The 16,086-nt window shown below is 43.0% G+C and overlaps 1 pseudogene; it reads left to right on the forward strand.

The window, feature by feature from the left end:
* LOC127642881 (A disintegrin and metalloproteinase with thrombospondin motifs 3-like) overlaps positions 1–16,086 on the forward strand; it is a 216,424-nt pseudogene that overhangs the window by 180,599 nt on the left and 19,739 nt on the right.

The raw sequence follows: 16,086 nt of genomic DNA on the forward strand, positions 1-16,086 counted from the left end.
GGCATTGTTTCGACAACCTTATGCAACGTCACAACATTTATTTCCGTCCAGAGTTGCAGCACATCCCAAAGACTTTCAGTGTGGTTAAGGTCAGGACAGTGGTGGCCAATTCATGTGTGAAAATGATTCCTCATGCTCCCTGAACCACTCTTTCACAATTTGAGGCTGGTGAATTTTGGCGTTATCGTCCTGGAATATGCCCATGCCGTCAGGGAAGAAAAAAATCCATTGATGGGATAACCTGGTCTTTCAGTACATTCAGGTATTCAGCTGACTTAATTTTATTGCAGCATAACATTGCTGAGCCTAGACCTGACCAATTGAAGCAATCCTGGATCATAACACTGCCTCCAGAGGCTTGTACAGTGGGTATTATGCATGATGGGTGCATCACATCATGCGCTACCCTTCTTGCCTGATGCACCTATCGCTTTGGATTAGGGAAAATCTGGACTCATCAGATCTCATGACGTTTTTCCATTGCTCCACAGTCCAATATTTATGCTCCTTAGCAAATTGAAGTAGTTTTTTTCCAATTAGCCTCACTAACAAATGGCTTTCTTGTGGCCACACAGCTGTTTAGTCCCAATCCTGTAAGTTCTCGTCGCATTGTGTGTGTGGAAATGCTCTTACTTTCACTATTAAACATAGCCTTGAGGTATACTGTCGATTTTTATGATGTGACTTTACCTAGCATTTTAGTGATCTCCGATCACGATCATTCAAGATTTTTTCCGACCATATTTCTTCCATGAAACTGATGGTTCAGCACTATCCTTCCATGTTTTAATAATGTGTTGGACAGTTCTTAACCCAATTCCAGTGATTTCAGCAATTCTGTTTTCTTTGCTTGATGCAAAAGCAAAGCCCCTTCTGAAACACAGTCACATCTTTTCCATGACCACGGGATATGTCTTCTGACATGGTTGTTTAAGAAATGAGAAGCTACACACTACATCAGTTGAAGTTAAAATAATTGCTGCCAGCTGAAACATATGAATCACTGAAATAATTATCCAATCATAGGCTCTTAAGTATCTGTTTATTTAAATCCAAACGGTGACTTTTTTTTGGGCCAGGCAGTGTTCTTTTTTGAGTTTATTTTTTTTCAGGTGATAATCATTGTAGTCACTGTACTCACATTTGGTAAATATTTGAATCAATGTGTATAATGGGTGGAATATTTTGTTTTCAGCTCAGATTGCTGTACTTTTGGTTGGTTATTAAGGGCTGGTTCACTTTATAAAAAAGTTTATTTAAATAATGAATATTATTTTATTTATTGGTCTTCAGGATTCCAGTACACCAAATATGGGTGCCATAAAAAAGGTGACAACAAAGTGGTGCACAGAGGCTACTGTGACATTAGCAAGAAACCCAAACCTAATCGCAGAATGTGTAACTTGCAGGACTGTACAAAACCACAGTAAGTTACATTTCTCCTAACTATGCATACATACAGTAAGTATTTATTCGTAAAACCTTTTAATCTGAAATCATGATTCATAAGGAAATACGTTTGCACACATATACACTACCGTTCAAAAGATTGGGGGCACTTGCCTGAAATGTTTCTCATGATCTTAAAAACCTTTTGACCTGAAGGTGTATGCTTAAATGTTGGAAATTTGTTTTGTAGACAAAAATATAATTGTGTCAACATATAAATTTATTTAATTACAAAACTAAAATTATATAAAAAATAAAAGTTTTTGAAATGGATGACTTGGACCGAATAATTAAGAAAAGCAGCCACTAAGTGCCCAACATAGATCGGAACTCCTTCAATACTGTTTAAACAGCATCCCAGTGTGGCGGAGTTGAAACGTTACAAAAACAAATTAAATAATTAAATCAAGGTTGTCTCCGCCCATTTCCGTTGTTAAGTGGGGAAAAAGGAAATGAGGTTGTCACATAAAAGGAGAAAAAAAAAAAAAAAGAGAAAAAGGGTTGGAAAAGACGTGAAGTTTGTTGTTAAGAGTTGGATTTTCGAGGTGAGAACGGGAAAGCCTCAATAAAAATCGAAACGCCAAACTGAAAGTAACCGCTTGAACCGAACGAGCTGTTGGGGGTTGGACAGGGGAATACTAAATGAAAAGTAAGGTGTTGTTTTCACTTACCTGGGAGGCGGTGACGAAATCGTCAGCAGGTAAAACACTGTGTCTCTGCTGGAGCGGATGCTGGTGAGAAAAACCGCTCTCCATAACGATGTCTTCAGCGCGGAGCGTGTAAAAGAACCCCAAGCGTGCGGTGTTAAGGGCCGTCTGGATCCTGGGTTACTCACTAAGCAGTGAGTAATATTTTTATTTATTTTTTTATTTTGTTTTGGCTCGGTTTCTTTGGCTTTGGAGTTTTTTTTTTTTATTTTTGCTACCAGACAAAAAATACATTTTTATATTCCTTTTTGTTCACAAAATCTGATTCTGTGCCTGGATGAACGAACTGTTAAATCTGTGGTCTTTGTACAGAAAATTTGACTGACAGTTTAAAGTGGTTGTATATATTTTTTTTTTTTCCTGTTTGTTCTTTTCTTGTGAGAAATGGTGAGAAATGCAGACATTTCTAAACTGATTTTGCACTGTCCTTTGTGATTTATTTTTTTATTTCGTGTATGTAACTGGTGGTATCCAAGCTATCTGGGTTATTGTTCTGAAAATATTGACAGGGTTACACCTGTCTGGCGCCCAAACTTATTAACTTTTATTTCAACAATCGTTGGTTGATTGTTTGAATTTATTATCGGGCCGCCACCGTTACACCAGGGTGATACCTCAAGATGCTGGTTGAGAAAATGCCATGAGTACATTTCTGCCAAATCTTGGCAAAGTGTGGCCACTTGGAAGATGCTAAAATATAACAGCTTTTATTTATTTTAGATTTTTTTAGTCACAACATAATTCCCTTAGTTCCATTTATGTTATTCCATAGTTGTGATGACTTTACTATTATTCTAAAATGTGAAATAAATGTATGTATATAATTTTTATTTAGGATAAAAAAAAATTACCAACTCAAACATATTATTATTGTTATATTAATATTATTATTATTATTTTACATATATCATTATTATTAAAAATTAAACAACTAAATGGCCATACAATAAGTCTTGCCAACAAAGTGTGGACAAATGTTTGTGGACACCATATGTGCTTGATGAACATTTAATTTAAAAACCATTTATAAATTCCCCCTTTGCTGCAATAACAGCTTTGACTCTTCTGTGAAGCCTTTTCTCTATACTGTAGGGATAGCTATAGGGTATATGTAGGGGTACACCTGTATGGCTGCAGGGATTTTCTCCCATTTGAACACAAGCGCATCAAGTGAGGCCTAGCTCTCAGTTGGAGTTTCAATTCACCCCAAAGATCTTCAATGGGGTTCAGATCTGGGCTAAGAAGAAGAAAAAAAAATAGAACTTTTGACAGATTTCTGAAGTCTCTTTAAAGTTTTTTAATGGTTTATCTGGTTTCATCTGTTTATCAGACACCAACAATAACAATTTATTGGTGATATGCCATAGCTGTGCATCTATGATAGGCTCAATTGATTTGAAATATCAGTCAAGAGAATTTATCAAAATATCCTTGTGAAACAAAATCATTACTTTGAATAGAGGTTACCTTCTGCAGTTTCTGCTGTTGGTTCTTAGCCTTAAGATTATTTCCAGAACAAATCTACTTGGTGAATATTCAGTACTATTTATTTATGCATCTCTCCGGTAGGGCTGAAACTATTTGTCTACGTTATTGACAGCGTTGACAATAAAAAATTGTTGACAAAAATGTTCATTGTCGAATAGTCGTTTTATCTCATTTAACGAAACATGAGATCACATTAAACTCTAATGATTTTGCACGAGTGCAGCACTGCAGCTCGCACCTGACTGAGGAGAGGAAGAATTACACAGATCACGGTCCAGATGCACTCTAAAGTTTCCAAACTTCAGGTGTTCCAAGCTTCCCACCACGACACAGTAGACGGCAAGTCTTTGGGTAAGCACGACTTAGTTATCAGGTTCCTAAGAGGCACCCAGAGGTTAAAACCCTCCCGGCCGAGCCTGTTCCCCTCCTGGGATCTCTCAGTGGTCCTCTCGGGCCTTCAGAGTCCTAGAATCTGTCGGACTCAGGGCCCTCTCCTTGAAGACGGCCCTCCTGATCGCGCTCGCTTCCATCAAAAGGGTTGGGGACCTGCAAGTGTTCTCTGTCAGCGACACATGCCTGGAGTTCGGTCCGGCAGACACTCACGTGATCCTAAGACCGCAACCAGGCTACGTGGGCAAGGTTCCCACCACTCTCTTCAGGGACCAGGTAGTGAACCTGCAAGCGCTGCCCCGGGAGGAGGCAGGCCCAGGCCTTTCATTCCTGTGTCCGGTATGTGCTTTGCGTATCTACTTGGACAGCACGCAGAGCTTTAGACGTTCTGAGCAGCTCTTTATCTGCTGATCTACCACCGCACCATTCTCCACATGTGACTTAAAAGCCCATGTGATGTATTTCACCACTCTTTACCTCCCCCAGTCTAGGCAGGTATGGTCTCCGCAGGGTCTTTCCCCCCTGAAAGAATAGGAAAACTGAAAAGATCGCTTTCCCCGAGTGTGTATGATAGCATTACGATGGCCCCAGCTGCTTTAACTATATGCGAGAAACATAGAGAGATGAAAAGCGCATTGCTGGCGCGGCCTGCTCCCATGCTTGGCACGTCGCCTTGTTCCCCTCTGTCGGATGTAAAGAACCAGAAGGCTTTGATGATTTTATGGGGCGTTGGGGAAGGGTACGTGCAGCCTGGCACAGCTGGTCGCATTGGCACGTAAAACACCTGCCCACTCCTGTGTCAGCAGTACACAGACACGGCTTAGTGCATGGCGTGATTTAAATTGGACCCCAAGTGTCGCTTCTTCGACACAACATCGAAGTGAGCGACAGACGGGGAATGTCTGGGTTATGGATGTAACCTCCGTTCCCTGATGGAGGGAACGAGACGTTGTGTCCTCACGGCCACGTCGCTGAACCGAGCCACTGTTGCGGCCGAACCTCGTTGTTGGCTCCTCAGAATAATCCTACATGAAACAGACTCATTTCCCTCCCTTTATACCCGTATGTCCAGGGGCGGAACATGCAAATTATGTCTGCCAATTTCTCATTGGCCTTTTCTCATAAATCAGAGATGCAAAAGGCTCACAAGAGAGACCCATAGTGTCGCTTCTTCGACACAACATCTCGTTTCCTCCATCAGGGAACCCAAAACCAAACCAGCCAATACTCTTTGACTCCATCCGTAACCCAGATGTTTTTTTTTTTGAAGTGAATTTCTTTACTGAATTAAACTTAAAGTATTTTTCCATTTAATTCAGTGTATGACATTTAAAGGTATTTTGAAAAGATGACTTTTTCCTCTATTGTTAGTAAGCACGTTTAATACAACCTTTTAAATCGGGGCACAAGCTGAATAATTGGTTAGTAGCTAATGATTTATTTGCAATAATCGCTGAATAGTCGAATAATCATTCTAATAATCATTAGCTTAATCGATTATCAAAATAATCGTTAGTTGCAGCCCCACTCTCCAGTTTCCCAGCTGAATTGCAAAAAAGAGAAATGTTTAATGTTTTATATATCCATTTATATTCCAGCATGAGTATTTCCCTCAGACTTCATAAAATCCATGATCAATGGATTTTATCAAACAAAGCTTTCAGAGTGAGTAGTGGTTTGACTGATTTACAGTTATTTATTTTCTTATATTCTTGTGCATGACAAAAATAATAAATTATAAAAAAGTTTTTTTTCACACTTTGAAACTTGAGGTGAAAATTGAGGAACAAGGGAAGGTGAAAAAGTCATGAAAAATTCAAATATTCCTTATGGGAAAAAATGACAGTAGGACAGGAAATTGGCAGACAAATCCAAATGGGTTTCACGTTCCAGCAGAATGTGCCTGGACAGAAAACAGCAGAGAAGTGTACAGGCAAAAAAATCCAGAGCAGAGGTCGGCAAACTCAAATATCCAGAGTCAGTGATTTAGAACCAGGCAAACAAAACAGAAAATAAAACAGGACGGACAAACAGACAGGAGAACGACAGTGCTGATTTGCTCACCGCAAGGACTGATATAAGCTGGCACAAAACAGCACACAATAGGGGAATTAATAGAACTGGGGAAACAAGGAACAGGTGCTGCTGATGATGATTATTATGAGCTGTTGCACCAAACCAGCCAATACTCTTTGACTGCAGCAGCACATGTCACCTGAACAAACAGTCACACAAGAGAAACACATGTGTAGGAATTTAGGTATTATAAATGTGCACGGAATGGGTTATGGTGCCCGCTTACCTCCATCATCATGTAGAGAACAGTATGTTTGTTAGGAATTAAATTAACCATTATAAGAAGGATAAATGATAAATAATTAAATTATTTGTCTGAATAAAATTATCTACCATTAAAATTGTAATGCAATGTCTCATTTTATCTGCTCACAATTTCTGTTGTAAGGAATTAGCTTTAATAAGGGAATTCTGATTAATTCACTTATTGGAGTAATATTATTCTCATGGCTTATTGAAAATAATATCACACATATTTTAGGTATAGCTTCAGGCCAGATCTTTAAAAAAAGTGATGAGATTATTTATCAAAATATACCACAGTCAAATTATCTTTGAATAGAAACAAGACTTTATTGCTAATCTAAACAAAACTAATCTAACACACAGACAAACATGGAAACAGGTTGTGAGTAGATTGTTTCAGAAGGTGAATTAACTGATCTATACAGAGAAAAGGAACTATATGGAGTCTGTTGACAATGCCTTGAGAACCATTGATACTTAATTCAGTCTAACTCGATTTGCAACCGGGTAACTCAAATTATATTAAAGGGCTCCTATTATGCCCTTTTTCACAAGATGTAATTTATATTTTTGGTGTCTCCAGAATGTGTCTAAGTTTCTGCTCAAAATACCCTACAGATAATTTTTTATACCATGTTTAAAATGGCAATTTTTGGGTGGGAATACAAATTAGCTGTTTTTGTGTGTGTGTCTTTAAATGCAAATGAGCTGGTGCTCCCCGCCCCATATCCAGAATAGGGCAGATTTTTGACATCTCTACTTCGGATAACTAGACATCATAAGCATTATGACTTACAGTGAAAATAGTGGTGTTCAGCCCTATATGTTTGAACCGGAGTCAGATGCTGATGAGGGAGAGACTCTTTGAGAATGAACCAGGAAGATTCTGAATGGTTATTTGATATATTTATTTATTGGTTGTACAGTTTTTTCAGCAGTTTTGCAACGATGGATGTGCAACACACACACAAATACTGTTATAACGTTCGCTATGCGCTATAATGAAACACACCAAAAATCATGTCCGTCGGTAGTGTCCGTCAACAGTCGTGGGCAGGGCCTGTACAAAGTTGCAAGCCATGATGGCAAGAGCGTGGAGGATGCAGAGCTACGTAGGAAGTGAAGCAGCAAGAGAAGAGAACTTTTGCGTTCTTCCTTAGTACAAGAGTCTTAAGTGTAGACTGGCCGCACCCCAAAGGTGTCCTGAGCCAATCAGATGTGACTTTTCAGAGTCACATGGTCTACTCCTTTTTTAAAGTTGATTTACAATCCTTTGGAAATGTTGTATCTTGAAAACGGTGCAAGAGACATAACATTAATTAACATCAAAATTCTCTACATAAACAAGCAAGCATTTACATACTGAATATGACATACTTTAATGAATATTTCAAAGTGCTAGTAACATACCTAATACCTAATTAAAAATCGTAATGGTTAATTCATTGGTTTTAGAACATGGATAATACAAGATTAAGGATTATAATCATCAATTTGTCAGAATAAGTAATTACAAATCACTACACATATTTTAAGAGGTACATCAGGCTGTAGTCATTAATTCGTCTGTTATAAAACTGATCACAGGTCAAAACATAATTTTGGTACAAACAGGTAGATTCTGTGCATTAAGAGGGTTTAACCATAAGTACTGTGAATTGTGTGAAATGTTTATGGCTTCAGATCTCACACTTTTGAGTTTAACTTCAAGAAGGAGATTCTTAGACTGAGACCTTCCTAATAGAATACCAAATTATTGTTAATCCATTAACATAGAGCATGGTCTGTTATTTTAAATGATATAGTCACGCTAATCCTGGGATATAAATGATCTTGTACGCTTTGTCCAACATGCTTAGAGTCAAACGTTTGTTGTCTGTGTGGAAAAGTTCAGAAGGTCATGTTGAGTCTGCCCCATGTCACTGTCCCGTGGGTTGCAGGGGCCCTCTCTGACCAATGGCCCTTATGTTTTAAATCATGCTGTTTTGCTGTTTTAGCAGAATGGTTAGTCTCCTTGACCAGCCATTTGGCACTTGTTAATTATCACAAATCAACAACCTAAAAGGAACTTCAGTGTCCCAAGTGGGGACTCCCGGAGGGGAGTGTGATTTTCCTTTGTTCGGTGAAAGGAGGCCACAGCTGGGAGACTTTTGGCACCAAATGTATAAATTGATAGTTTTATGGCCTAGAAAGGCCCTAAAGTTATTCCTCCAGAAGGTTCCGCATATTGATTTGTGTGTCCTTTGGAATGTTTGCTGCTGAAGCACTTAAAGGCACCATCTTTGGCAGTCTCTTAGTTTTATGGATTTGAGGAATTCCAGCTTTAAAAGGTTGCGTTTTGCCGGATTCAAGATATTTTGAATAGCAATTGTTCATTCTTCTGCACCTAATATACTAAACATTGACAAGACAAAACAAACCTGAATGTCAGCCCAGAGTCCTGACAAGATGTTTTTAACATGTTATGCTGTCTCCTTGGATGAGGGGAGCTTGGGTAGTGGGATAAAGTGTACCACATTGGAAAAGCAGTCCACAGTAAGGAAAATGGATTTAACCCTGAAGGGAGGGAGACTGGAGAAGAAACCCAGGGCAATGTGTGACCAAGGGTGGGAGGGAATAGGGAGTGGATGCAGGAGACCAACGGGGGGCTGACTGTAGAGCTTTCTTTGAGCACAGACCAAGCAGGCTGCGATGAACTGACGGGAGTCCTCAATCATAGATGGTCACCAGAATCTCTGCTGAATCGCTGCCAAAGTCCTCTTGGTACATGCATGGCAGATGAATTTGGAGGTGTGGCCCCACTGGAGAACAGCCAATCAGACTGACAAACAACCAACCTTTAGGACAACCCTCTATGATAGAGGTAGCTCTCAAATCCCTGGTGACTCATGCCTTAATGTTCCAGGTGACTGGATCAACAATGGTCAGGGATGTGCATGAGGGCATGCTCTCATCAGGTTCGTAGATCCAAGAGAGGGTGTCCTGCTTTATGTTCTTGGAACCTGGATGGTAGGACATAGTAAATTCAAAATGTCAAAAAAAAAAACTAAAACAAAGGACCACTGGGCCTGGCAGCGGATCAGTCATTTGGCTGATCAAATGTACTCCAGGTTCTTATGGTTGGTTCTGTCCAGAAATGGCACCTTAGATTCCTCCAACCAATGGCGCCACTCCTCCAAAGCCAACTTGACAGCCAACAACTCCATATTGCCGATGTTGTAGTTCCATTCTGTGTGGGTAAAATAACGGGAGAAGGCGGCGCAGAAATGCATTTTGCTATGTTCATTGAACCCTTGTGAAAAGACCACTCTGACACCAACGTCTGATGTGTCCACCTCCACTGCAAACTGGACTCAAGGTCTGGTGAGGACAGGAGCAGAGGTAAAATAAGTCTTCAGGGTATCAAACGCTTACTGGTCCTCTGGCGTCCATTGGAACTGCAGAATGTTGGCAGTGAGGACTGTTATTGGAGCAGCCACCTGGCTGTAGTTCCAGATGAATCGACAGTAGAAGTTAGCAAAGCCCATGAAGCGTTGTAATTCCTTACATACACACAGACACGCACCTTCATACATACACACATACACAGACGTAGTGCAAATCTAATACAAATCCATTATATAAAGTACTAAAATACAGTATGTTATGTACAGTGCAAAAAGTTTTTTTTTTCCTTTGTATGTAATGGCAGAAGAGGATATGTTGGAGAATATAAATAGACAAAACTGTGTATTGCACATAATTATTGCTCAATGGGGCATCTTTAACTGTTTATGAGATGGATAGCCTGAGGAAAAAAACTGTTCCTGTGCCTGACGGTTCTGGTGTTCGGAGCTCTGAAGCGTCCGCCAGAAGGTAACAGTTCAAAAAGGTAGTAGGCTGGGTGAGTGGGATCCAGTGTGATTTTACAGCCTTTTTCCTCACTCTGGAAGTGTATGAACTTTCTCAGCTGCCGAAAGAAGTACAACCTCTGCTGCACCTTTTTCACAATGGAGTCAATGTGTGTCTCCCACTTCAGGTCCTGTGAGATGGTAGTGCCCAGGAACCTGAATGACTCCTCTGCTGCCACAGTGCGGTTTAGAATGGTGAAGGGGGTCAATGTTGGGGTGTTCCTCCTAAAGTCCACAATCATCTCCACCGTTTTGAGCGTGTTCAAACTTCAGGAGCTTGACAGAGGGGTCCATGGTGGTGCAGTCATTGGTGTAGAGGGAGAAGAGTAGTGGGGAGAGCACACATCCCTGGGGGCCACCAGTGCTGATTGTACAGGTGCTGGAAGTGAACCTGTTCAAGATGTAAGCTCTACGGAGGTCCAACTTCGTGAAGATGGTTGAGCCCTAGGACATGAGTGACAACGGGTACCTGTTCTTGATGATCCTTTATGCGGAGAATTGTCAGGCAGTAGGTCAATGGTGTAGTCATAAAGACGATGTGAAAGGAGAGATGTGGCTTGGGACTTACTGAAGACTGGACCCAGGTTGTGGTAGACGGCAGACACCCCTGAGAGATTGAATGGCTCGCCCTGCAATACAGAAACAGAAAAGACAAGAGATTCCACAGTATAGACACAACCCATGGATAATTCACTGTTGCCTCTCCACAGGGGTTAGATGGGTACTGCTGATTTGCATGGGCTCGGGTTCCAGTCCAGTAGACAAGGTGAATGATTTATGACCATCAACCCGGATGGCGAGATCTGCCAAGTGATTAAACTGCGTTGGAAGATCAAGGGTGTAAAGTGCATCCACTATGTGATCCGCAAGCCCTTGGAGGAACTGGTCCCGCTGGGCTACATCATTCCACCCGCAGGGTGCAACTAGGATATGAATGTCAATGGAGTAGTCTGAAACAGACTGACCACCCTGGCGCAAGTTGAGGAGATGTTGTGCCGCCACCCCACTGTGAACTGACCGATCAAACACCTTAATCATTGTGTACTGTGACAGAAAGGACAGCAAGTCTTAGGGTCAACGGAATAGCAGGTAGGTGGGTTGAGGCACAGCTCCAGTGCTGGTTAGGATGGAAGATGTAAATGTCTGAAGTTGTTTGAGTTGGTGGGTGAGCTCTGAGATTTGAGTCACCATGGCTTCCATAGCTTGATGGGAGGAAGAAAACTGGGACAACTAACTTAAAAAAACATCTTGCTGTGCCAGGGCAGACCGGAGATTGATCTCTTCTGCTGAGTCCAGCGTGTACTGTCACACTTGGAAACAGAGGAAAAAAAAAAACCAACCAAACAAAAAAAAAAAAATCACAGTTTATTGATGAACGTGAAAAATCATGGAAAATGTAAATCACTTGGGGAAAAATACGAAACAAAATTACACAGCAGGACAGGGTATTGACAAACAAATCTAAATGGGGCAGGTAGGCTCATAAACACAGTTCAAGCACATTCCATAAAACAGAGCAGAGAAGAGTCCATGCAAACAAATCCAGAGCAGGATAGGCAAACTCAAATATCCAATAACTAGAGTCAGAAATGTAAAACTGGGCAGACAAATGTGCTCAAATAAGATTGTAAATGTAGTTAGCTATGGGATGTAAATATAAAAATGTATTGCCTTACAAGTCATGTGTTATAGTAAAAGTATTTTGATGTCATAAGATATAATTTATTTTGGGAAAAGTAATAAAAAATAAATAAAAGTAGTTGCTGTAATGCCGCTAGTGTTAATTTCAGCAGGAATCTGCCATGATATGTACAACGAGCCATGTAAAAAGAATTTTTGCAAAATTGTAAGTAAATAAAATGAAAGAAAAAAATTTACATAAACTAAACGTCTCGGGTTACATGTGTAACCCTTGTTCCCTGAAAAAAGCGGAACGAGATGCTGCGCTGCTAAGCGCTACGGGGAACAACTCTAGCTGTGAACCGAGCTGAAATAGTGTGTGTAACATGTCAATGAACATTGACTGGAATTTATAGCCTCGGTTGATGTAATCATTAGATGCATCTGTGGCCAGGCTATAAATGGATACGTCACCAGGTGTCGTCAGATACTTCTTTTTGAAGAGCAGTCCTGGGACGTCCCAGTGCGGCAAAGCAGCGCAGCATCTCGTTCCGCTTTTTTCAGGGAACAAGGGTTACACATGTAACCCGAGACGTTCCCTTTACAAAAAGCTTCACTTTGATGCTGCGTTGTTAAGCGCTACGGGGAACGCAATACCCATACCGCCACACTTGGGGCTGTCCGGACCCCTACGGTTGTGCAGTGTACTCACAAAAACGCGAGAGGTCTCAGACATGAGCTTGAGATGTCGACTCAAGGGCATAAGAGCCCGGAGTGCAGAACATCCAAACTAAAAAAGTCCAGAGGACAACCTGCCGCATCACAAACTTGTTTAGGCATGGGCTGAGATGTCGACTCAAGGACATAAGAGTCCGGAGTAGCAAAGCATCTAGCCCATAAAGTTTGATGAATGTGTGTGAAGAGAACCCTATCGCAACACAAACTTGTCATAAAAACTGATGACTGTGAGCGGAGAGGACCAGCCTGCCGCATCACAAACTTGTCCAGACATGAGCTTGCGATGTCAACTCAAGGGCATAAGAGCCCGGAGTGCAGAACATCCAAACTAAAAAAGTCCAATGAATGTGTGCAGAAAGGACAAGGGCATAAGAGCCCGGAGTGCAGAACATCCAAACTAAAAAAGTCCAATGAATGTGTGCAGAAAGGACAACCTGCCGCATCACAAACTTGCTGCAGAGGGAGACCTCTAGCCAAGGTTTTAGAGGAGGAGAGCCCACTGGTAGAGTGCGCCCTGAAACCTACTGGCGAAGCTTGACCGCGCGCCTCGTAGGCCCGGGCAATAATGAGGATGCCACTTTGAGGGCACCCCACCCACCAAGCCGTGGCAAACCGCAGTGGCCACATAGAACCTGGCAGTGGCGAGGCAAGTGCCCGCTGACAGTTCTTTCTACAGAAAATCCAGAACTGAAGCAAACTAGCAGTTAGCTGGTTCTGTAATAAGAACTTTAGTAGAAGGAAACGCATGCAGGCGCATTTGCGTTACTACGTTCAGCCCCTCCCGAGGGGGAGCGGCGACTCGGGGAGAAGTAGAGGAGACATTGCGCTATCAACAGAGGCGAAGAGGTCCTCTTCTGCCCTGTAAAATCTACCCAGATCAGTTCCAAGTGGAGGGAGCCCTAGCACTTGAAATGGTCTCGATAATCTCAAGAGAAAACCCTGTGAACCTCATTTGGTACCCTTAGGGGCCAGACATGAAAGGTTTCTCAATTCGGGCCAAGGATGAGAAGGTCCTCCCTGTCCGGAATCGCCCAAGGCGAGCCGTTGAGGAGAGGAATTAGTTCCGAGAAACATATCCTGTTTGGCCAGCGCAGCGCCATTAATAGGAGGCAAGACCCTTGCTGGTGAACATCGCCAAGACTCACGGGAGCAGAGACACCGGGGAAAGAAATGCATACAGACAAATTCTGGGTCATGTATGTGTCTTAACGTCCAGACCCAAGGGGGCTGGGTGATTTCAGGGAGAAGTAGAGGAGACATTGCGCTATTCATAGAGGCGAAGAGGTCCTCTTCTGCCCTAAGATCTCACCCAAACTTGTTCCAAGTGGAAAAAGCCCGGCATTTAAAAAGGTCTTGATAACCTCAGGAGAGAGCCCTGTGTCCTTCAGTTGGTACCCTTAGGGGCCAAACATGAAAGATTCCACAATTTGGGGCAGGAATGAAATATTGCCCTGTGCCTGAGATAGAAGATCCTTCTTCTTCGGAATCACCCAAGGCGAGCCGTCGAGGGAAGAGATTAGCTCCGAGAACCAAGCCCTGTTCGGGCAGCGCGGTGATATCAGTAAGAGGCAAAAACCCTTGCTGGCGAACTCTGGGCAACTACTACCTTACGGTGGAGTTTTTAACTCCCCCGTTGGTATTTTCTGTCTGGACCATAAATCTGCTCCCATATTCGGGTATCCAGGGATATAACTGACCTGAGTGACAGGAGCTTGCCCTGGGCCCTAAGGAGAACCCAACGTGTCAGAAATACAGCTGACAAGAACGTGGGTCTCCTTGATGATTTATGTAAGAGGCTACCGCTGTATTGTCCACCCGCACCAAGACATGGCAGCCTCAGGAGGAGGTATTTCAGGGCCAGAAATACAGCCATCAACCCGAGACAGTGACTGTGACAACCGAGCTGATGACCCTCCTATCCCCTTAAGCTGGACGACCACTTAAGGCCGCTACCCCGCCCATCAGGGAGGCGTCTGTCGTTAGCAGCCTGCGACAACAAGACGCACATAGAGTGGGACCCAAGGCAGAAAACCGGGGTCTGAACCACATAGAAAGGGAACGAAGCCTGAGGCGCGTAACCCTATTTAGCCTAGGGGTTTTGGCCCTTGGAAGAAATCCCCTGGCTTTTGGCCACAACAAAAATGGTCTCATGAGCAGAAGGTCCAGAGGGATCACCGTGGACGCGTTCGCCCTGACACCTGGAAATCGTTGGTACTGATAACAGTGCAACCTTGACCTAGCTTGACTTTGCTCAGGGTGATCTGAATGGACTCAATACTAGCGGGAGACAATTGTGCCCGCATTGTGATTGAACTCCATACGATGCCCCGATTGACAGTGTTCTGAGTGGGAGAGAGGACGCTTTTCTTGGCGTTGAGCCTCAACCCCAGAGAAACAGATGAGCTAAGACGATGTCCCTGTGCTGAACTGCCAGTTCCTGGAACTGCGCTAGGATCAGCCAGTCGTCTACATAATTCAGAATGCAGATGCCCCGAGTCGCAAGGAGCCAGCTACATCATGCATTGTGAATGTGCGGGTAAAAAGGGCTAGGCTGAGTGAAAGAACCTGACCCTGGAAGACTTCGCCCCCGGAAGTGAACCTCAGGAACTTTCCATGTTGTGGCAGAACTTCTAAATGAAGTATAGAAGTGCGTCATAAGATCGATGGTGACCAGCCAAACGAGTTGTAGGGCTTGAGACACGACCGTCTTCACAGGCATCATCTTGGACTTGAACACCCACGGGTAGTTCAAGCTTTAAGATCTAAGCCAGATGCCACCCCTCACCCTCCATGGGAAACGGGAAGTATTTAGTGTAATAACCTAACTCTCTCTCTGGAAGGGGAACACATACCATGGCCCCTTTAACCAGGAGATTTAGTTTTGTTTTTTTGTTTTTTTTACAAAAAAAGAAATCCGGTTACGGTAGTGAGAACACGCCGTTGAAACACGGAAAAGCGGCGAGTGAATTAAATCCTGACGCCCTTATAAGACCCACAGAAAAGAATATATCCGACAGAAGTTTCCACGCTGCCAGGATCTCTGAGATGGGTATTATATTTGAACACTCCCTGTTGAGGGGTTGTCGGGTGTTTCGCGTCCAGAATAAAATGTAGGAACAGCGAAAACACCCAATTTTGACGGAAGCCTCTGCAACCCGAAACACTAAGAGGTGGCGGGAATGGAGGGGCTTCGAGGGGGTACCGGGAGGGGTGAAGTGAAGCACGCGCCCCGTCCCGAGGGGAGCTATCCCCTAATCTAGGCGCAAGACCATCAGGGTTTTCTCTTACTAGAAATGATAGCCCTGAGGTCTTGCTTCGGGGGCTGGCGAGGGAGGCGAGACTGTCCCCAATCCCTGGGAGGAGGAGCACGACTCGCCACGCTTTGCTTTTGAGCCTCCGTTCAGACAGGACTGAGGCAGGTCTGAGGCTTGCTCGTCAAGCGCAGAACCCACACTCAGGTCGTCCGGGAGGTCATTCTGGTA

This window comes from Xyrauchen texanus, chromosome 4, assembly GCF_025860055.1.
Source record: "Xyrauchen texanus isolate HMW12.3.18 chromosome 4, RBS_HiC_50CHRs, whole genome shotgun sequence".
Taxonomy (NCBI): domain Eukaryota; kingdom Metazoa; phylum Chordata; class Actinopteri; order Cypriniformes; family Catostomidae; genus Xyrauchen; species Xyrauchen texanus.